General features: G+C 36.2%; 1 protein-coding gene across 2 annotated transcripts in view; it reads right to left on the reverse strand.

Moving 5' to 3' along the window:
• The window catches only part of LOC120421385 (serine proteinase stubble), a 242749-nt gene that overhangs the window by 125560 nt on the left and 94186 nt on the right, over positions 1 to 23003 (reverse strand). For both annotated transcript variants that reach the window (XM_039584592.2, XM_039584584.2), the window contains exon 4: positions 20868 to 20947. The gene's annotated coding sequence lies outside the window, so the exon portion shown is untranslated. The remainder of the gene's footprint in view (positions 1 to 20867; positions 20948 to 23003) is intronic.

Raw genomic sequence — 23003 nt, forward strand, 5'->3', positions numbered from 1 at the left:
GCAAATGCAATCCCAACACAAATGGGAGCGATCGGGCATGATGAAGAAATAATTTGGATACATATTTTGGTGTTACAAAATTGGGCTGAATCAGAGCATTTCCTGACATTGAATATCATATGAAGATGATAAATCCATTTTCAAACTCAAAATTGATGCAACCATTGAAATTTTAGGCTCGCTATCCTTAAAAGACAATCCATATGGAATGCCCGCAAAATTATCAATTTTATATTTGATTAACGAATAAAATTATCAAATTGACATAGTACATTTTACTAAGTAACAAATTATAAATAATGAAAAATTTAGTTCTTAATGAAAAAATAACCTATCTGTGTTAATTAGAGCGTCCAATTTCCCGTCCCGGGAATTCCCAGGATTTTCCGAAAAAATATTTTCCGTTTCCCGAAAAAATATATTCCGAATTCCCGAAATACAAGCGGAAGTATACATTTTCCTACCTTTTTGGCACCAATGTTAATATTTATTTCTGAAGCATTCACAACAACAACAAAATTTACGCTATTATGGAAAGAATATGAATATGGAATGATTTTTTTGTTATATCATTTGAAAATAAGATATTCACCTCTTCCATTCATTTTTTGTTTACCTTGAACAAATTGGATTAAAATTGAAATGATATAATTAAATTTTTCAAAAAGGGTTGTTCGAGAAGAATTTGTTTAAAAGTATTCTAGAAATTACTATTTGAAGTTATAAATATATGAAGCACGTGAGCTACCAAGGGCGTAAGAGGGTTAAATATGAAAAAAATGTTGTTTAATTTCAACCACTTTTATACTATGAAAATTATTTTAATATATTTAATTTATTAGGTCATATAATCATATAACTAAAATCATACGATAAATGAAACCATGAAAATCATTAAAACAACTTCTTATCAAATTAAATTTACCCAAAGAATGCCACCATATTTCGAAAAATTGCTTCAAATATTTTAAAACTTTGAGTTATGATTTCAAAAATAAGATTTTTAAGGTTAACTCAATGATTATCTATTTATTCACAAGTTGAAAATACTTGTATTGGAATAGTTTATTTGCCATGAAAAACATTATTACTGCATTATTTTTTTCCATTTCAACTTTATGGTAAGACATATTAAAAAGCCATTTTATTGTTGTGGAGCATAGATTTTCACTGTCCAAACACTCTGATTAAAAAAAAGAACGATTTGAAAGGCAGCATAAACAATTTTAAAATTTATATATTTTCGCAAAGGAAAGGATCAGAATATTTTTCGTTAAATTTCAAATTTACCGGGATTTCGCGGGAAACTTGTTGAAAATTTCTCGTTTCCCGGGAATTTTGTGACCCCGGAAAATTGACGCTCTAGTGTATATTAAATTTCTCATTAAATGACACGTTCAAAAAAATTACAGTTAGTACTTTTCATTTTAATATTTCGTTTATTCTAACTTTGCAGAGTTATATTTAAGAGTGTAACAATTATCTACTGTAACCATCACGAGTTATTGCGATTTTACGAAAAAGAAAGTTTTGAAGAGTTAAAAAAATGTTCTCCCTTATGGGCAACTTTTCCCGATTTCGTGTGAGTTTGTAGAGAATTACCCATAACAGATTTGTAGAGACAATTCTTACCTTTGAACTCCTTTTTAAAGTTTGAAAATACGTTTTGGATGTCATGTCTTTTCCGCAACGCCATATTTAGGCTGATATTTGAGTGACATACATGGTCACAAAAGTTAAGTTCACCCAAAGCTTGCATAAAAAATGGTGTCTTTAAAGTGGCATATCTTTTGTAAATCAAAATGGATTTACAAACTTTAAAAAGGGTTTGAAATGTAATAATTTTCTCTGAAAATCTGTTAAAACAAATATACTGCCCCTGAACGCATAAATGTCCCATATCCATTTTCTTCGTTTTTGAGTTATTGATGCAGTTTGGTTAAAAATCGCGTCCTCTTTCAGAAAAGCTTATAACATCCAGTACTTTGTTCTATAAATCAGGAGGAAATCCAGTTTATTCGCAAAAACTTAACACGTAGCCTTATGCGTGGGACAAACTTCAAATGCGTTTTTCTCAGCTTGCTGTTTTTACACATGGGACATTTATGCGAACATGTGCAGTATATCAGTTAAAAATCAGTATAATTTTTTTTTTAAATCTATCAACAGTTAAAAAAACATATCATAAATTACAGAAAACAAACCTGAGAGTGCAGGTGAATGTTTGATCAAAATTTAACAAGATGCTCTCAAATTTTCAGGGGAAGCTGTTTAACACGAGACTGCTCTAATGAGATGCATGTTGTTCTCAAAACCTCTTGACCGTGCACCATGCCTTACAAGACGAGCTAGAAGTCGTTAAGTGAATTTTAATGAAGCCCAAGACTGAGTGTGTAAGTAAAAGCTGCTATCCATTCTGGGAAGTTGTTTCGCTGTTTGGCCTACCCAAAGTTCCTTAACACTCAACCAACCATAGAGCCACACCAGCTAGTTTGAAAGCGAGAGTGAGACTTGGTCAGTGGGTTGCTAACAATATGATGATTAAATTACTGGCAGCTATGCTCCAGAGCGCAGATCCACATTTAAAACCAGTTCAAACCAAAGACTCAGTTGTGTTTTTTTTATTGTCGAAAGAACCCACAAGAATATAAACACAAAACGTAGACGGTGGATCTGCTTCCTACGTATTACCTCTGGAAGAACCTCCAGGCCAAGGTCAAGGCTTCAAGTCTGTTCTGATTCTGCGATGTTTCCACACCAGTCACTTATCCCTTTAATGAAGCTCTAATTCCAGCGATTTGGATGTCTGAATTCGTGCTAATTTGAACAAAATCGTTTAGTGTTTTGCTAATGACTCGTCTGCTTCATTCATTTATTTCTCCACGAAACAGTTCTCCCCGTCAAAAAATGACGTAATCTACGAACGCGCCCCCTCTCCAATGGCGCCCACACCTGTTCACGGTTGATTAGAGCGAGAATGTTTTCTCGATCGAATAAATTACCATACGGCGTCTACTTTCCTTCAGTTCTCTTCTTTTCCGATATAGCCATGCTTTAACCTGTGAGCACCAGATGCATATTCGAAACGCCCCTGATTCCAGAGAAGAGAAAAAAACATACAATTAAACTGATTTTTCTCAGCTCCAGAGCCCTGTTATTAGGCGGACACCGATCTGTACATTAGCGAAGTAGTGCGCATAGTAAAGTAAGGAACGAGTTTTAACGATGGTTCAAGAAAAAAAAGAGTTGTTAAATGCTTCAATTGCAACAATTGCCCACACGTTTTGGTTGAATGAAATTAATTCGTGCCGGGTCGGTTCAAAGAGGAAAGTAAAGAGAACATGAAAGGCGTCCATTAAGTCGTGAATTAATTTGTGTGTGTGTGTGTGGTTTTTGTTACATGTCTAAGCCTTAATTGAGATGTGTCTAAATCATGTCAGCGTTTTTTTATGTAATGGCGTGCATGCTGTGAAACAATATATCAGTAATGTGATCCAAATGGAATATTATTAAACATCGAAAGCAGTTAAGAAAGGATAATGGAAACAACCTATATAGCTGGATCTAGTTCATAAAAAAGGAAAATGAGTATTTATTTTAATCATAATCCTCGTGAAAACGGACAAAACCAATTGAATTTTAAACCCGCTAAGTTTGATGCCACAAGGTTCTAAGGTATACGAAATTGATTTTTTTTAAGAATCGAATTGGAATTAAAACATGAGAATTAAGATTCAGTGTTTAAATTTTTAAAACCCGATATCGAAAATGAATCTAAACTCTGCGCCATTGTTGACAAACCTCTAGCATCCACTACCAGGTAACCCAAACCGATAATTGAGAAATAATTGAATGTAAAACCACTTGTCTCAAGCAGCACATCTCCAACTCCGAGTGTTGCCTTCTGCTTCATGATCGATGATGACATCCAACTGTCGGGCCACTCAGCCCGCAGATAAACTCCAGTTGAACAAGTTAATAATCATCCGTTCGACGTCTTCGTCACCGTCGTTTTTTACGATAAAATAATCTGTTTCGTTGCTCAGAAACAAGCTCTTATCGAACCCTGCCCACCCTCTTCGCAAAGTCTGAAGTTGGGTCCTCAGTGGCCTCTTGTGCTCATCCGAAGAAGCTCTTATCGCGATGGTACACAATCGAACAATGATCCTCGAAGTCGACGATCGTTGAATCAATGGTCTTCGTGATCTCGGCGTGATGTGAGCAAGGTGCACCGATAATTTAAAAATTCTCATAAACATCGTGATTTTGCAGAGCACAGGATTTCTGCGCTTTTTGCAACTTGTACCCGCAGCAGTGGTTTTTGCCTTGGCCACTGCTGCTGCTGCATTGGTATAATTAAATTAACTTGTTTTATCCATCGACAGCTAGTTGAAGTGAAACTTACAGGCTATCATTTTTTATTTACTAGGAAACTTGCTCGGGAGCTAATCGATTCAGATGGCCACATTCCAGTAACGCTATTTTTATGTCTCTGGCCACGGCAGATAATTTACGATTTCATCCGTTTCTTGCGCAGATAACCACCGTGTGGGAACGCCTGGTGCGAAATTCGTGCAATCTTCGCGAGGAGACCCGCACGTTGTCGCCGTAATCGTAATCAATTCTTGCGCCAATGGACCTGGCTTCAATAAATTGTCCAAGAGCATTCCTGTGTGCCCACGATAATGACCGGCTGCGGTAGCCAGGTGTCATCAGCTTTGCTATTTATTTAAAAATTATCACTGCTCGATTTGTTGCACTTAATTGATACGTGGCAAAAGTAAGCCCATAAAATTGCAAACTCAGAACTTGCTGCAAATTCCACCTCCTCCAGCAAACGTTCCCAGTGAATTCAATGTTTGCTTCTCACAGCCTTTAGGGGACAAATCGGTAAAACACTTGCAGCTCTGGGACGCGTAAGCGTAATGTACATAATCTAGGGAAATAAATATCGCATGAACTGCCCACAGGTTGTGCAGTGAGGAGGATTTTCGTTTCAAGAATTCCATGTCGAATCACGAAAATTGTCTAGGAAAAAAAATACTCACTGTCCACTGTCTCAAATTATCATGTTATTTTACTGTCTTGTTTGTCCTGTTTGTCTTGTTGTCTTATTTGTCTTGATTGTCTTGTTTGTCTTGTTTGTCTTGTTTGTCCTGTTTGTCCTGTTTGTCCTGTTTGTCCTGTTTGTCTTGTTTGTCTTGTTTGTCTAGTTTGTATTGTTTGTCTTGTTGTCTTGTTGTCTTGTTGTCTTGTTGTCTTGTTTGTCTTGTTTGTCTTGTTTGTCTTGTTTGTCTTGTTTGTCTTGTTTGTCTTGTTTGTCTTGTTTGTCTTGTTTGTCTTGTTTGTCTTGTTTGTCTTGTTTGTCTTGTTTGTCTTGTTTGTCTTGTTTGTCTTGTTTGTCTTGTTTGTCTTGTTTGTCTTGTTTGTCTTGTTTGTCTTGTTTGTCTTGTTTGTCTTGTTTGTCTTGTTTGTCTTGTTTGTCTTGTTTGTCTTGTTTGTCTTGTTTGTCTTGTTTGTCTTGTTTGTCTTGTTTGTCTTGTTTGTCTTGTTTGTCTTGTTTGTCTTGTTTGTCTTGTTTGTCTTGTTGTCTTGTTGTCTTGTTGTCTTGTTGTCTTGTTGTCTTGTTGTCTTGTTTGTCTTGTTTGTCTTGTTTGTCTTGTTTGTCTTGTTTGTCTTGTTTGTCTTGTTTGTCTTGTTTGTCTTGTTTGTCTAGTTTGTATTGTTTGTCTTGTTGTCTTGTTGTCTTTTTGTCTTGTTTGTCTTGTTTGTCTTGTTTGTCTTGTTTGTCTTGTTTGTCTTGTTTGTCTTGTTGTCTTGTTGTCTTGTTGTCTTGTTGTCTTGTTGTCTTGTTGTCTTGTTTGTCTTGTTTGTCTTGTTTGTCTTGTTTGTCTTGTTTGTCTTGTTTGTCTTGTTTGTCTTGTTTGTCTTGTTTGTCTTGTTTGTCTTGTGGTCTTGTTGTCTTTTTGTCTGGTTGTCTTGTTGTCTTGTTGTCTTGTTGTCTTGTTGTCTTGTTGTCTTGTTGTCTTGTTGTCTTGTTGTCTTGTTGTCTTGTTGTCTTGTTGTCTTGTTGTCTTGTTGTCTTGTTGTCTTGTTGTCTTGTTGTCTTGTTGTCTTGTTGTCTTGTTGTCTTGTTGTCTTGTTGTCTTGTTGTCTTGTTGTCTTGTTGTCTTGTTGTCTTGTTGTCTTGTTGTCTTGTTGTCTTGTTGTCTTGTTGTCTTGTTGTCATGTTGTCTTGTTGTCTTGTTGTCTTGTTGTCTTGTTGTCTTGTTGTCTTGTTGTCTTGTTGTCTTGTTGTCTTGTTGTCTTGTTGTCTTGTTGTCTTGTTGTCTTGTTGTCTTGTTGTCTTGTTGTCTTGGTGTCTTGTTGTCTTGTTGTCTTGTTGTCTTGTTGTCTTGTTGTCTTGTTGTCTTGTTGTCTTGTTGTCTTGTTGTCTTGTTGTCTTGTCGCGCGTTGTTGTCTTTTGGCGTGGAATCCGTCATGAGCAAACATGTCATTAATTGAATTTGGATTCATCCACCTTGAATTGGAAAATGAGAGTCTACTGAAGAGGCGTGATAGCCTCATCGTTTGCATGACACATCTAAAAAAAGGAGGATTCACCTCCCTTAATTCCCTAGGCTAACGTCCCTCCTTCTCCATACATCCGTAGGCAGACATAATCATAGGCGCAATAAATCGCTGATAAATATTATTAATCGCTTTCGGACCCGCCGCCGAGTCCCACGCCGAAAGGGTCGTGCTCGATCCCGCGTCCATTTTGACTCCTTCTTCATGACCAGCCGCAAACAAGATTGTGCTTGCTTAAGCTAAACCCGAAGGAAGAGCCACCGCACGGAAGAAGGGCACCTTCTTAATCCAGTGAAACCTTGCCAAGATCGCGACTACAGAACGTGGCGTGGCATGGTCGGTCCCAAGACGGCTCGCGAGAATAATAATGTGATCAGCCCTAAACAGAAGAACGTTGATCTGCGAGTGCCCTGCAGGAATAATTGAGTTATCTCTTCTAGTCGTGAGACCGGTTGTTGCACCTCCCGCGTGCTGATTGCTATTTGCTACCGATGCTGCTGGAAGTCGCACAACGTCGTCGTATCGCGCGCGGGGGTTCCTGGGCTACTGAACAATAAATAAATGCCCGGCGATAGCATAAAGATCCAATTACGGGACGGTAAGTGGGCGCTGATTGTCGGTTGCCCGCGACATGATTATCTGTAACTATTACGAACGAAGCGCTATTAGTCAGTGTTTGGCATCGCCCACGAGTTCCAGATTCGATTCAAAAGTACGTAGAATGGCAGGCAAGTTGAAACACATTGCGAAACAACTTTTTTATTCGTGTTGTATTTGCGGTACTTAGATTCTATTCCTTGTTGAAAAATTCAAATTAAAAAATATATTATATTTCAGACTATTTGGATAAGATTTTTTTGAATCTGAGTAAAAAAGTATGTCTTAATCACGCTAATAGATTTTCCGGTAGAAACAAATATATAAGAACTGTTCCAGTTTTAGCAAAGAAATAGTCAAAATTTTTCATTTTTTTAACTTCATTGCCATTTAATGATCCGTTTTGCAAAAATAGTCGACACTTTAGTGAGAATTTAAATGATCGACGAATAATGGTTCATTTTCAAGAAAATTTAAATGATTTTCGAAAAAAGTTGCCTAATTTCTGTTGAAAAAAAATAGTAAAATGATTAGTAAAATAATTGTTCTCATCGCAGTTGACGATACCATTTCTCAAAGAAAAAGTGCTCCTCTCCAACTCAAGGGTCAACGAGGGTTATCTCCCAACGGCAAATCTCAACGTTACTCCATCATGTTCACCCTCTCATCCACAGAGTGATATCACTTTCACCTTTGCTGCAACACGATTGCGAAATGATAGAGACTTACTCACTTTCAATCATTATATGCTAAATCTCAAGCTTTTAACACATTCCTTCCACACACGTGCCCTCCCCTGACTCATGTTGGACGTCTAAGTAACAAACTCACACACACACACACTTTTTCAACCAATCCAACTCATCATCTGCGCCCCTCCCGAACGTCGTCGTCATTCATTGTTATTATTATTATCATCATCATTAGTGACTCCCTTTTTCCTTTCCCATTCATCGTGGCTGCGCCCCATCAATCGACAAAACCTTTCTACTGCTCCTTGCACGCGTAGATTCGCCGGATTCCCCGTACTACGAGACCCGTGCCAATCCTTGGTTCTTCGGCATCCGCAACCAAGGAACATCAACGTGAAGCGAAAATCACCATCATAGAAATCTATAACAAACAAGCGACGAACCCTCACTCCTTGGTGGCAAACATAAGGTTCGTCGCTTGTTCTTTCGTTAAGCTGAGAGAGCATCATCATCATCGTCGTCGTCGATGAATGTCTTCTTCTACCGCGCGAGCGCCTCTTCAATGACTCTTTGCTGACAAAGTCGCGACGACGGCCAAAGACGAGCATTAGCATAGTTTTGTTGAGTGAATGAGACAGTGTTGGATTGATTTATGCTTTGTTTATGTTTACGTTTCTGTGCTTCTTTTGTTGCTTTCGCCGTTGAGTGAAGACGACGGAGGAGAAGAAGGTGTTGAAGAAGAGGATGATGATGGGTGCAAGCATTTCTTTTGTGCCCCTCTGTGTTTGCTTCCTGGTGTGTGGCAGAGTAGAGTAGTTTGTGGTGCCGCCCTGATATGCCCCTTTCCATTTCGTTTGTTTGTTTGATTGTTTCGTTACAACATATTTATTTTGGCGCGCGATCCGGACACTTCTGGGGCATGACAAATACCGTGCGAAGACGAATGGACCGGTTGTGCTACGATGGGTTGGGATGGAATTGGGTATAGAATTTTTCGACGAGATTCCCGTGTATTTACTTATGGGTAGAAGGATCATAAACTGGGAATTTATTATCTTTTAATTAAGCATCCAAGAATGGCCACTTGATTGATCCGGACATCATTTCCACCAAAATATCTGATATCGTGCTTCAAAAAAGTGTATAAATAACACCTAAGTGCTAATAACTTTTGATAGGGTTGTCAGATCTCCAATGTTTTGGGCTTTTTAGAAAGTTCTTTTAAATACCTTTCTTAAAACATGATTTTCTTACAAAAACCAACCTTTATACAATCTTTCAGACTTTCCTCAAAATGATTTTCTTTAGCATAACTTTTGAAGTACTCTTTTGGGTCCCCAAGAAAGATCGATAAGACCACAACGGTCAGCATGTGCCGAGGTAAATGAGTGACATCCGGTCGGTCCACATCCAAAACACACACACATTTGTTCAGTTTTGTTATTTCGAGTTGATGAGTATACGTGAAGGTGGGTCTAGGGGGTCGAAATAAGAAGTTCATTTTTCGAGTGATTTTATAGCCTTTCCTCGTTTTGTTGAGAAAGGCAATAATTTTGCCTTGGTTTAAAATTATCACTGAACTTCGATGGATTCATGTACGTGTCCATCAAATTTCTTATTAATATGCCTTGAAAGACTTTAAATACATATTTACCAATATTTGACCACTAATACAAATGTTCTGAACCAAATTTACCAAAATTTTAGCATTCTTTAAAATTTCCCCAAAACCAATCTTCAAGCATTGAAGAACCAAGAGGACCAAATACAAATCTTTTCATTGCACAATTTATCATGGAAATAAAGCAACATATTGCCCGGATACAAATTTGAGCATTACACAATGCTAAACTTAGAGTATTTTTTATTGAAAGCTATAGACTAAACAATATGTTTCCAAAATATTTATTTTAATCCTATGCCATATTACACCATGACATTTAAAATCATTTTTGAATTAATCGCATTGTCGAGAAAAGAATCAGTTTTGGATCAATTAAAGCAGAGATATGCCCAAATTTGAAGAACAAAAAGTGACTTTCCCTTAAATGTCTTGATCAATTTCCATTAATAAATATATGACTGTTTCAATAAAATATTATCACCAATACAACTATATGAGTTGGCAGTATTTATCGTAAATTTAAATTAATTAAATTAATTAAATTTTGGAGAAAATAACTTTTTATTTTACGAAATTTTTTTGTCTCTGCTTATATTCATCCAACACTAATACTAATTTTTGGGAACTTGTTCTGCAAACTTTTCTCTACAGAGCAATTCTAGTTCAAATCAGGTATTTTTCTGGTACTTTTGACCCGACCCTCTCAGATTTCAATGAAACTTTGTAGACATGTTATCCTAGGCCTATATAAGCCATTTTTGTGTATATGGAGCCAATAGTACTCGAAAATAACATTTGAGAAGGGCGTAAGGTATTTAAATATTTTTGTATTTTGTAATTTAAAAATTACTGTATCTCGAAGCCGTTGCGTCGTTTCAAAAAGTGGCCAAAGACAAACTTGTAGGAAATTGAACGGGCTTTCTGAAAAAATACACTGAAACAAAAATACACGCCACATCAATGAGATTTTTAAATTTTTAAGTCTAAAACTTAAATTTAAAGGTGATGTCACGATTTTTTTTCGTTCAAAATTATTGAGGAAATAGCCCAAAAATGTTACCAAAAGACTGACGAAAAATGCAGAATGGTATGTCTCTCCTAAAAAAATACAAAAATCATTAACTAAAACTGTTTTTTGAAAAGTGGTCTAAACGTCAAAATTTTCACAAACCAGTAGTGGGAATCGATTCTCCAGACAATTTTACATAAAAGTCTCCATATTGACCATTGTCCTATGTCCAATCCTTGGGAAGATACAGCGTTTTAAAAAATAAAAATGTTGAAAAAATGGGTTTTTTTGTGGTTTTTGGCAATTTCTATATGACAGACTTGGTTTTTCAGCCTCGTAAATATTTTTACCGGAAAGCTCGTCCAATTTCCCATAAGTAATATTTTAGGCTATTTCCTAAAAAATTTTGAACGAAAAAAAATTGTGACATCACCTTTAAATTTAAGTTTTAGACTTAAAAATCAAAAAATCTCATAGATGTGGCGTGTATTTTTGTTTCAGTGTATTTTTTTCAGAAAGCCCGTCCAATTTCCTAAAAGTTTGTCTTTGACCACTTTTTGATACGACGCAACGGCTTCGAGATACACACGGAGAGACTGTGCCCAGAAATTTTAACAATTAAAATTGTTGATTTTACTTTCGTAAATTGTAACAAAAACGTACTTGTTACTGCCAATATTCCGTTAAAACAACTGAAATTTAGTATTAATTTACTAACCTGTTTGTTGAAAATGCTAGAGGCAAAAAGCTAACAGATTTCCTGAACTCGAATGAACGTGCTTGACTGTTAGCTTTGGTTTTAGAAAAATCAAGATTTGTTTTGGTTGAATATAATTAACAATTGGTTGAATATTTAAAAGATGAACTTGGGTTTGTTTACGTCTGTCATTTAAAGTTAGGATCCGAACGAGAACGGTCGATTTGTTGAGTTTGTGTTGTTAATTATGAAGTGAGAGGATGTGAATGGTGAAAATTACACTATTTGGCTAATGTTGAAGTGGCAAATCAAAGTGTCGCAACTGGGGAGGTGGAATTGGTGGGTAGGTTTGTTGATGATTTCTTTGCAGGTGATAAACTATGAAGAGCAACAGGACGACCTTCGCCATGAGGATCTCTAATGCGAGTGAGCTGAACACGTTATAAGAATGTTTGATGGAAAGAGAGGGCAGTAGAAGGGAGATGCGGGCCAACTCTTAACGGATGGAGCAGCCCGTACAAATTTGAACAAAATGTTGGTTAATCTAAGTAAGTGTGGGTTTATTTTTGCACAATAATTTATCTATTGTGATTTTGATTAGAAAACTGAATCATTTAAAAGCTTCACGCTTACGACGGATAAAATCTTAATAAACCATTATTTTTTTCAGAATCATCAATTATAAAATATATAGAAATGCGTACACATGACAACATAAAAAATAGAGATGAAGTAAAATATCAAAAAATAAAAATATATAAAATATATAAAAGAAGATAATTATTATCTTGAATGTTTTGTTGCAAAACTGGTAAGTTAAACTCAAAATATTTTTTTCAGGATTCGGAGTACGTTGTATAAATAGAATCAAATGCAGTGAAAGTGTGTTGCCAAAAGTAATTGTTAAATTAATGCAAGCTTGGTAAGTAGCATTATTGATATTTCTTCTTTCCTCATTATAATTACATTTATTTACCGAAATTAAGAATTTTGTATTAAATTACCAATAAATTCCAAATGTTTATTTGCAGCAAAAGGTTCACTTTGGTGAAAATTCTGTGTCCTGAGGCCGTTGTAGATGATGATGACTTATCGGATGATATCACAGTGATGGTAAGTGAATACAACACTTAATTTTATACAACATAATAAAAATATAAGCTTAAAACTTGGTGAAAATTTTGCTCGGTTTCTATTTTTAAGGAATTCACGAGAAATTTGTAATATGTTTTTTTATTATTTTTTTTAGATTAATGCAATGTAATTTTTTAAAATATTAGTCAAACTTTACATGTTTTATAACAACAGTTAAAAAAAATTGTTTTGATGCTTTTTGACAGTAACTAACAACTTAATGCAAAAAAAATAGTACAAAACGTTAAATTTTTTGGCAGAATAAATGCAAAAATAATAAAAAACTCAGCATTAATTTGTGAGGCATTATTACAAAATTTACTGCAAATTCAATAAAACTATTGCTAACAACAGCTAATTATTGACTACATGTACGAATATTTTTTTTTGTATTCAAGTAAGACATTAGTTAAAATATAGCTAGAAATTCGGCCCAGCCTATATCGTTAGATAATTAAAGAAAATATATATCAACACTTTCATAAATTATGTCTAATTAAGAAATGTTTTGTTACAAACCACAAATAATTTGCTGCATGCAAAAATATTTCGGATGATACAACGAAAAAAATTGTTGAAAAATAGTTGAAAAATATGTTCCAGCCAGTTTTTAACAGAGTATTCCACAATATTTCAGCTGAAAACAAGAAATTTTTAGTTAATTTTCTGAAAAAAATATTCTAGCAGTCGACTGCTAGAATTTTGTTCGGCCATTTAACCAACAAAAATTGCAATTCCAACTATTTTTTTAGTTAATTTTAGTTTCTGGTGGTCAGCAATTTCGGGTTAACAAAGTCAACAATCGATTGTTGAAAAAAAGCTGTGTAAAAAATTAACCCATACTTTTAGTTAAATTAACCTAGATTTTCTTAGATTTGCCCCGGCCGGTCTCTCCGTGCAGTAATTTTTAAATTACAAAATACAAAAATATTTAATACCTTACGCCCTTCTCAAATGTTATTTTCGAGTACTATTGGCTCCGTATACACAAAAATGGCTTATATAGGCCTAGGATAACATGTCTACAAAGTTTTATTTAAATTGGAGAGGGTCGGGTACAAAAGTAGATGTAATGGTGTAATATTTTAATGAATACTCTTAGTTTAGCATTGCTTAATGCTCTAACTTTAATCCGGGCAATATGATGATGTATTTCAACTTCAAGGAAAGCTATAATTCTAGTAAATTAAGATCGGTAACTTTTTAATTAAGGTCAAATATTGGTCAAACGTGAAATTTAAAGTTTCCAAAGTTATATTCATAATGAATTTCTAGAGCAACATTTGAGAAGGGCATATAAGCATTTTGACAGCTGGAACCATTTTTATATATTTTTGGCCATCAGGGTGACCTACGCCGGATTAGCGTCGTCCGAGAAATGGCATTTTGTCGAGTTTTGCAAAAACCACATTATTCTCAACTTCAGAACTTCGCGCCATTTTAACCGATCCCAACTGTCTTGAACGTAAATGAAAGGTAATTAGTTTTGCTTTCGAAAATTAGTTTCGAATATCAAAAATATATCCTTAAAGAGTCTGGACCAGAGAGCCTATATCTAAACATATTTTTATCTAAATCCTTGGGATTTTTTTATTTAGATCAAAAATTCTTTCAGTGGCTTCAAGAAGGCAACAACTGGCACATGCTGATTCTTTTTGGTGCAGAAATTCGTTAAATTGAATTCAATACAGAGAATTTTAGAGTGATGATCAATTTTCTTCGAAAATGATCAACGGCTTCACCTTAAGGTTAATGTTTACATTCCATAGGCCGCCTTCCTAAGGTGTCGTTGATAAGGTCCAGCTTGTGACGATGCACTACCTTCCCTTTACTAAGCAATCGAATCCAGAAGAGAAACGAGCACCAGTTGTGTTGGTCCGAGCCGGAATTCGAACCCCGATCTACCGCTTACGAGGCGGAAGCGTTACCATTAGGCTACGTGACTCGTTCCAGTAATTTTTGGGTTCTGCTGATTTCGAAATTGAAAAACGCATTTTTTTAAAGAACTTTTTTCGCAGGACGCAGGACAGTCCCCTAACTAACTCCAAATGCCATGTTTATTGAGAGAGGCTTACCCTGAACGTATACAATAGCATCTTAAATACATTGAAATATGTTGATATAAATATTTTCTTATTTTCCTTTAAAAGGCGCATTCCAGCAAAGAAACAACCTCCAAAAAGGACGCTCTCCCAAATGGTCAGCCTTAATCTCCACGAACGAGGTTATGTTTGTTTTCGCTGTCAAAATCATATCGCGGGCGCGTTCAAGTGATCGACGATTGATTTGATCCGATCTCACCACTTCTGCCGAACCAGGCCCAGAGGATGGGATGTCGACGCGATCCCAAAAATTGGCAGATTGGCCGACGGGATCAACGCGCAAACTGGCTTTCGGCAGGGTGTTGAAATGTAGGCCGAGTTCAATTCGTGCAAGACAGATTGGCAATCAACAACGGCATCATTTTCGTCGACTGGACTGGACATCACATCACACAAGAAGAGCGTTTTTTAATCGAGAGCATTTTCGATTTCTGGCCCAGCCCCAGGAGGAAGGACAGCCGGTGCCGATGGCTTTGTGTCACGTCGCCCGATAGAGGCGGATCTCAGGCGGACATGAAAGGTCCAGTTTTTGGGAAACATGCCGGCCGTGGCGGCGGTCAGTGCACAAGATTATGATTAACAATCGCGCGAGCTGTGGTCGTGTTTATTTATGATGTGCCATTTTTATACCGCGAGAGCGCGCCCGGTTTCCCTTTCGTTAGGCCAGTGAAATTGACATGAAGTGTGTTGTTCCGCCTGGAGGCGCTCCGGGACTGGTCTGGTCCGAAAACGAAACTTAGGCCGGAACAACAACCGCGCGCGCGGAGACAAGCTTAATGGAAGGTAGCAAAGCATCGTGGAGTTATTTGCACACGTGAAAGTGATAGCGTGGTGGCCGCGGCGGCAGCGGTTTTTGCGCTGGAGGTCAAATTTTATTAGCGAATCGAATTTGAAGCAGCTGGAAGTCAGCGTGCGCGTGATAAATGACTTGTCTCACTTTATTAGCGTTAAAGTTGCGGGTTTTGGTACACAGTTCGGTTGACAGAATCTATTATTGGATTGCTTTGGTATAAACTGTTCAAATTGGCGTGGATTGGCTAAGCGGATGTATAAATAATCGTATCACCATAAGAGTTATATTATTTAACGGTGTTCAATGCATAAATTTCATCCAATTCCAATGCAACTTCTTGAAAAATTAAATTTAAAATTAGATATAACCGGAAAAAAAGTTTTTTTTTTCAAAAACGTCAACTTTGACTAATGCGTTTAATTTCAACATCACTGGTGTGTAGGCAAAATCCTTGTGACCTTTCAAACGAGTCCAAAATATTGACAATCTGGCAACCCTGTCGCAAGTTATGACCACTTGAGTGATATTTACTTGTTTTAAGCCGGATCCCACTTAAATGTATGTAAACTATGCCCGGATCCATCATCCGACCCATCATTGGTTAGGTAATCGAAAGCCTATCCAATGAGTCCAAAACATTGAAGTTCTGGCAACCCTGTCTCATGTTATGACCACATTTACCGGTGTACTTTTTTATCCCGGATCTAAAATAATTTAGATGAAATTAGTGTCCAAACCAATCCTATCACCCATTTTTAGTAAGGAGTGAGGAACCATATAAGGGTCATTCCATCTCAACTGTGCACGAAAAAGTGCAAATTTGAAAATTACCCTCTCCGATCCTGCTTAAATTTGGCAGAGCTGTTGATACTATCAAAACATGCAAGAATCCCGAATTTCATCCAAATCGGACCACCCCCTCCATTTTTGTACCTCCCCAAAAATTTGACTTTTTGGCGATTTTTGACCAAACCTCCTAGTTTCAAACGGCGATAGCTCAGGAACCACAAATCTTAGAAGGTTGGTCTTAGACTCAATTTTGAAGGAAATTGGACGTAGAATCCATTTCCGTGATCAAAATGTTGATTAATTTATTTTTTCTACCTGTATTGCGCAATTGAAAACTTTAAACGGCCGTATCTCAAAACACCCCAACTTATTTTTATTATTTGACCTCACCATTGTGTTCCCCGGCCAATTTTACATAAGAATCACCTATCGACAGAAATGAATATGTTTCGTTCCAGAGATATCGAATTTTAAAGTTTTGTGTTTTCGAGATTACCTACATCAGCTTCATTCGCCGCATCTGCTAGAAGCACACAGGCGGGCTGATCAATAACTGCTACCTGGTGTTCTGGGAGATGATTAATTTAATTTATATTTTTATAATTTTACGGAAATATTTATTCAAATGGCTAATAGGGAAAATTCTCGTATGTTTGGCAGGTTGAGTCCTCGTTTCGTCCAATTTGCTCATTTTCACTATTCAAACAACAAATTTTGCAAAACTTTTGATAGAAACTTGCTTGTTCACTTCTTATTGAGCTATTTATCACTCGATTTCAGTTGAAAACGCTTTTAATCAGCTGTAATTGAATGCCAAAGCGCTGATATGGCAACATTAGAGGAACGCTGGAATTAGATGCTGTTCCCCTACCTAGATCAATCTGTTTTTGTGAAAAGAATATTTATTGGGTTATTTTTTTTATGCACCGTTTTTTACGTGTTGCTAACCGTTTTACCTGCTTTATTATTATTATTATTATTATTATAGTTTATTATTGACACTTTACCATAATTTGGCAAATCTGATTTATGGTTTAAAAGATTGATCATATTAAATCAATTTTTATATTGTGAGCCAGCTCCATTTGATTAAAAGATGATTTTGGTCAAGGTACATTTAATTAAAAAAAATCCTTATACGTGAGGACAGCAGCCGTATTGTGTTCCAAGAATCCAAGAATGATAGAAGAAAAAAAAACACTGTTGTTCGGACGGTGTCGAAATCATCGCAACTAAATTTGGGGAATTAGCCGCTTTGCAGCAGATCAAACTTTGTGATTTTCTTACATTTTTCAGTTTTATACTTTCCAGAAATCCTTTTCCTACTCCTTGTGATCGTCCTTCACTAGAGTACAACGTATTAACAAATTTTATTCATTTTAATTCATATTTTTACTCAATGGTGTGGTCAAATAAAAAAAATAAGTTAGGGTGTTTTGAGATACGGCCGTTTAAAGTTTTCAATTGCGCAATACAGGTAGAAAAAATAAATTAATCAACATTTTGATCACGGAAATAGATTCTACGTCCAATTTCCTTCAAAATTGAGTCTAAGACCAACCTTCTAAGATTTGTGGTTCCTGAGCTATCGCCGTTTGAAACTAGGAGGTTTGGTCAAAAATCGCCAAAAAGTCGAATTTTTGGGGAGGTACAAAAATGGAGGGGGTGGTCCGATTTGGATGAAATTCGGGATTCTTGCATGTTTTGATAGTATCAACAGCCCTGCCAAATTTGAGCAGGATCGGAGAGGGTAATTTTCAAATGCTGTTCCGCTTCAGATGGAATGACCCATAAGTGGATTAAGTTAGTTTTTAAATGAATGCTTGTTTTTAAAAACTAACTTAATCCACCTATGTGGTTGATGGCTTCCTCACATTTAAAAAAAACGTAGGGCCGAAACTATTGAATTTTTTGAAGTTTCGATAAGAAGCTCAAAAGTTATGAATAAAAATGTGTTTTTTTGCCGGATGGCAACCCCTGCAATCAAAGCTGATGTACCTCAACGTATCTCGTATATCGTGTATGTACCGTATATGCAGTAAATACAGTATACAATGTACGGAACACATAGAGCTACATCCATCGGCTTTGATCGTCCATTTTTCACAGCGGCGAGTTGGCCGTGCGGGTTGGGGCGCGGACTTAGTAAGCTAGATTTAACTATCGCCGGATTGATTTTTTTTTTTTTTTTTTGGGTTACAGATATTTTTTTATCGTCTGCCAGAAGTAAATTTCACATGAAACTTTGTTCTAAGGGGTAACTTTTGTCCCTGATCACGAATCCAAGGTCCGTTCTTTGATATCTCGTGACGGAGGGGCGGTACGCCCTTCCATTTTTGAACATGCGAAAAAAGAGGTGTTTTCCAATAATTTGCAGCCTGAAACGATGATGAGATAGAAATTTGGTGTCAGAGGGACTTTTATGTAAAATTAGACACCCGATTTGATGGCACTCAGAATTCCTAAAAAACGTATTTATCATCGAAAAAAAAAAACTTCGAATCTACATTTTTTCATTTAGAACGCAAAAAGTAACTTTTTCAACACTTTTTTTTCGTAAAATCGCGATAACTCGTGATGTTTACAAGCAAACCCATTATGTTTCTATATCAACATTTTTGTAATTGTCTGGTCTACAACTTTGTACAAAATTGTTCCACTCTAAAAAATAACCCTGCAAAGTTAGAAAAAAAACACGAAATTATAAAATGAAAATTTTTGTTCTAAATGAAAAAATGACCCTTCTGGGTCAATGTAGATTCAAAAAGTACATTAAATTTACCTTAAAATGACATGTTCCAAAAAAAATTACAGTCGAGTTACGGAAAATGGGAGGATTTTTAAAACTTTTTTTATGTTTTTTTTTTTCGATGAAAAATACGTTTTCTTGGAATTCTGAGTACGCCATCGAATCGGGCGTCTAATTTTACATAAAAGTCCCTTTGACACCAAATTTCTATCTCATTACCGTTTCAGGCTGCAAATTATTGAAAAACACCTCTTTTTTCGCATGTTAAAAAATGAATGGGGCCGTACCGCTCCTCCGTCACGAGATATAAAAAAATGGACCTCGGATTCGTGATCAGGGACAAAAGTTACCCCTTAGAACAAAGTTTCACGCAAATCGAAGAGGAGTCGGGGCAACTTTTCCCGATTTCGTGTGAGTTGGTAGAGAATTATCCTTGTACGTTAAATGTACCATCGCTAAATTAGCTGATATAGTTTTTAAGAAAAAAAATCAATGCTTATATTTAGTTAATAAAGTTTAAAAGCTTTTTAACAAACTACAAATAAATTTCTAGTAAATTTGTTAAAAAGGTGGAATTTTGCCTGAAATTTGTTGAAATAGTTTAGTTTATAAAATTATCGATATATATATTGCATTTTATACTGAATTCGAAACACGTATCACAAGTTTTCACAATTTACATAAAATCTGTTCAACTGAAATTGCCTATAAATTTTAAGTTTTTTTTTTAATTGTGTTTCAAAAGCCAATATTATTTATTATTTACAAACTTAGTACAAACCTAGTAGCAAATTGTCCATAGTCCGAAAATGAATTCCGTTTTCCGATTCAAAATAATGTTCATTGAGAAAATCATGACACTTTGAGAAGTCTAAAATGATGACTTTCATGAACATTTTCTTAAGTATAGTTAACTAACTTTTTAAACTTTTCAAAATTTTATGAAAAGTTCTTTTTGAGGTACTTTGAACACTTCTCTAGCACGGTCAGTATGATTCTAAACAATTCCTATCAAAGTTACCCCGTTTTACGGTACCCTCAAACTTCACATCTTATCTAACTTATCCAAAACATCACATCAGCTTTCGCCATCTTTTACCACACGGATACGAGGCGAATATTCATAACGCAGTTTATCGAATTGGCCACGAGCAGAATTTCAATGATCTCTTTTTTTCTCTCACCGAGGGCATACCAAACGTTCCATCGAATCCCCCTGACAGTCATATGAATGAACACTGTGAGCTGCATTACAGTCACATAAACTCGTAAAAGTGCGGCACTACAGACTTGCGAGCTGTAAATTGCGCCGAAACGTTGAAAAAAGTCAGTTGAGCCGCCCAGGCCTCATTTTTCTCATATATTATTCATTTATTCCGCCGCGAGGGCGCCTCGGGAGTCGTGATGGTCCACGACAGCAGCAGCCGTCGATTGCATCGGAAGCACGCACTCCAACCCCAGAAAACAGGGCCAAACCTCGGATATCCACTTGTGATGCAAGATGCATTTGCAGGACGTTCTTTTTTTTGTCTGCCTTGGGTGCCATCGGCAACAACTCTCCGAAAGTATTTATTAACCCTTAAATGAAAATTTTCAGTTTCAAATAATACCGTGAGTGATAACAATTAAAATCTAGTTAGCGATTGAATGATCTCTCCACATTCAAGATGAGATTATCCAGCGAGTCAAAGAATTCAAAGAGTTTCTCAAATTAGTTTATTAGACTCTCGAAATTCAGTGCAACTCGTTATTGTCAAATTTCGAATGTAAACATTCAAGGGTTAAAGTACGTGAGCCAACCTTGACAGCAAAAGCAAGTCGCGGATTCTGCGTCTTGTCCATGGCGCTGATCATCAACCAAAAAAAGACAATTATTCAGAGTTGAACAAAAAAAGTACACCAACTTGGAGATGAATAACAAAACGAGCGCCGCTCAAACTTAAATGAGAGAAACTCGTGAACTCGGAAGCGCGCGCGATGATGGTGCGATATGAAAAATTCAGTGTTCAGACTCCTGATAAGCGCTTTTTTGCGCACGCACAGGTGTGATAAAAAGTTTTGCAAAGTTTATGGGTGGAAGTCAGCGATTTGTAATGATAAACTTTACGTACCCAACAACCTCGGGAGTTTGGTTCCATTGAAGTGCGGTATGTTCAGTGGCTAATTTAGTTGCATGTCCAAGCTGGAGTATCTGTAAGTAAAAATAAAAGAAATTGTTAGTATTAAATTAAATACTTGATTCGCATTAAGTAAAACCAAAATCTATTTAATTCGATTCTTACTACTTGTTTAAAAAGCATATCATCACTTTTATAATTTTAACCTGTAACGCCCAGCAGCACTTTCCCAGGAGAAAGCGCAATTATGATGAACCAAAATTATTATAATAAAGATATTATCGAAAGGACGGTCCTCACAGCATTATACAGCCAGCCAGGTGTGATTAATCAGCATGTTCAACTGGTTTCCCCCCAACGAAATGAACCAGTCGCGTTTCGGTCAATTTTAATGTCATAATTTGGTGCAGTCATAATAATAATGATTATTAAGAGGCAACTCGTTAACAAGATTGCGAATCGTGATAAAGACACTTTGGGTGACTTTCAACATTGAGAAGATAGCTATCCTGTTCATCTCAACGTGCATGCAGCATACTAACCAAATGCAAACAGTTGTATATTTATTTGATAGTTATTTCCAGATGATAAAAAAAAACATTTTTGAATTTGAACTAGATTTTTTCCAAAATCCCACAAATAGTAAAAACAACGGCCTCAACACGTTTATTAATATCACTTAGGTAGGAGTAATTTGAACATGCTTTGAATATTATTGCATTGTTTTCTCATTACAACATTTAGAGAAACAAATCTGTAGTAAAAATTCCTAGAAACATATTTTTAGTGGCAAAAATCGTCTATCAAAAATTAAATGAGCGTTAGGATGACAAGAAAAATTTCAAATTTTGGAAAATCTCAAGAGATATTCCCTGGCTTGATTCTTTAGGCATAATAAGTAACTGTGCCAGTTTTGAGCGAAATCGGTTAAGATTTAGGGGTCACTTTTGAAATTGAAGTTTGTATGAGAAAATTCGCAAAAATATATGGGGAAAAACATCCTTCCAGGACTTTGGCAGCAGGTAGCGCAGGTCTCACCCAAAATTGTCCAAGTTTGAGATTCTAGTAGGAAATTTATTTCCCCACTTTTGTCGAAGGTTGCAAGCAAGTTGCAAGAAGATCCGGTTTGATCCTATGATCCTCGTTCCCTCAAAATTTATTAAGGGCTCAGTGACAAAATCAAAAAAATAATGCTACCAACTCACACCATCATAACAAATGTGTTCATTCGGTAATCCGCGAAAAAAATCAGAAATGTCAAGTCACTCAAAGTTCATTCGTCTGCCTGTGTGGATCAATCGGACCGCGCACTGGACTCCAAGGGGTTTCCAGCATCGTGTCAGACTGGTCAATAATCCGGAATTACTTGGAATTTGAGCAAGTAATTCTGTAATTCTGGATTTACTGAGTAATTCCAGAGTAATCCTGGTAATTCCTAATAATCCCTGTAATCCTGGTAATTCCATGATTTTTGTTTGTGAAAACATACTTCAGAAAATAATAAAATAATAATTAATAACTGTTAAAAAGATAATTTCGATAAACCTTTTATGATTCTATTTATTGCCTATTAATTTTCATGTAAGAAACCAAAGTTATAGCTAGTACGGGATCATTCGGATTTTGAGTAAGTAATTCAGTAATTCCAGAATTACTCCGCAACTCTGCAGTAATTCCTTTAATTCTGGAATTACCTAGTAATTCCGTAGTAATTCGAGTAATTTCATAGTAAAAGTAAAGTAAATCTTTCCCAGTTCCTGAGGGGAACACCCTTGAAGAGTATCGGGGCCGGCATTTACAAAGCGGATTCAGTGGCAGTTTCATTCTCAACTTAATGTTAACATGTTAAAGTTAATGTTAACATTCCATAGGTCGCCTCCCTAAGGTGTCGTGATAAGGTCCAGTTTGTGACGGTACACTACCTTCCCTTTACTAAGCAATCGATTCCAGAAGGGAAAAGATCACCAGTTGTGTTGGTCCGAGCCGGGATTTGAACCCCGATCTACCGCTTACGAGGCGGAAGAGTTACCACTGGGCTACGTGGCTCGGTAATTTCATAGTTACTCAGTAATTCGTGTATTTCCCATCAATTCAAGTAACTACTAGTAATTCTTTAAAGGTAAATCGGCA

The sequence above is a fragment of the Culex pipiens genome, chromosome 3, assembly GCF_016801865.2.
Source record: "Culex pipiens pallens isolate TS chromosome 3, TS_CPP_V2, whole genome shotgun sequence".
Lineage (NCBI taxonomy): Eukaryota > Metazoa > Arthropoda > Insecta > Diptera > Culicidae > Culex > Culex pipiens.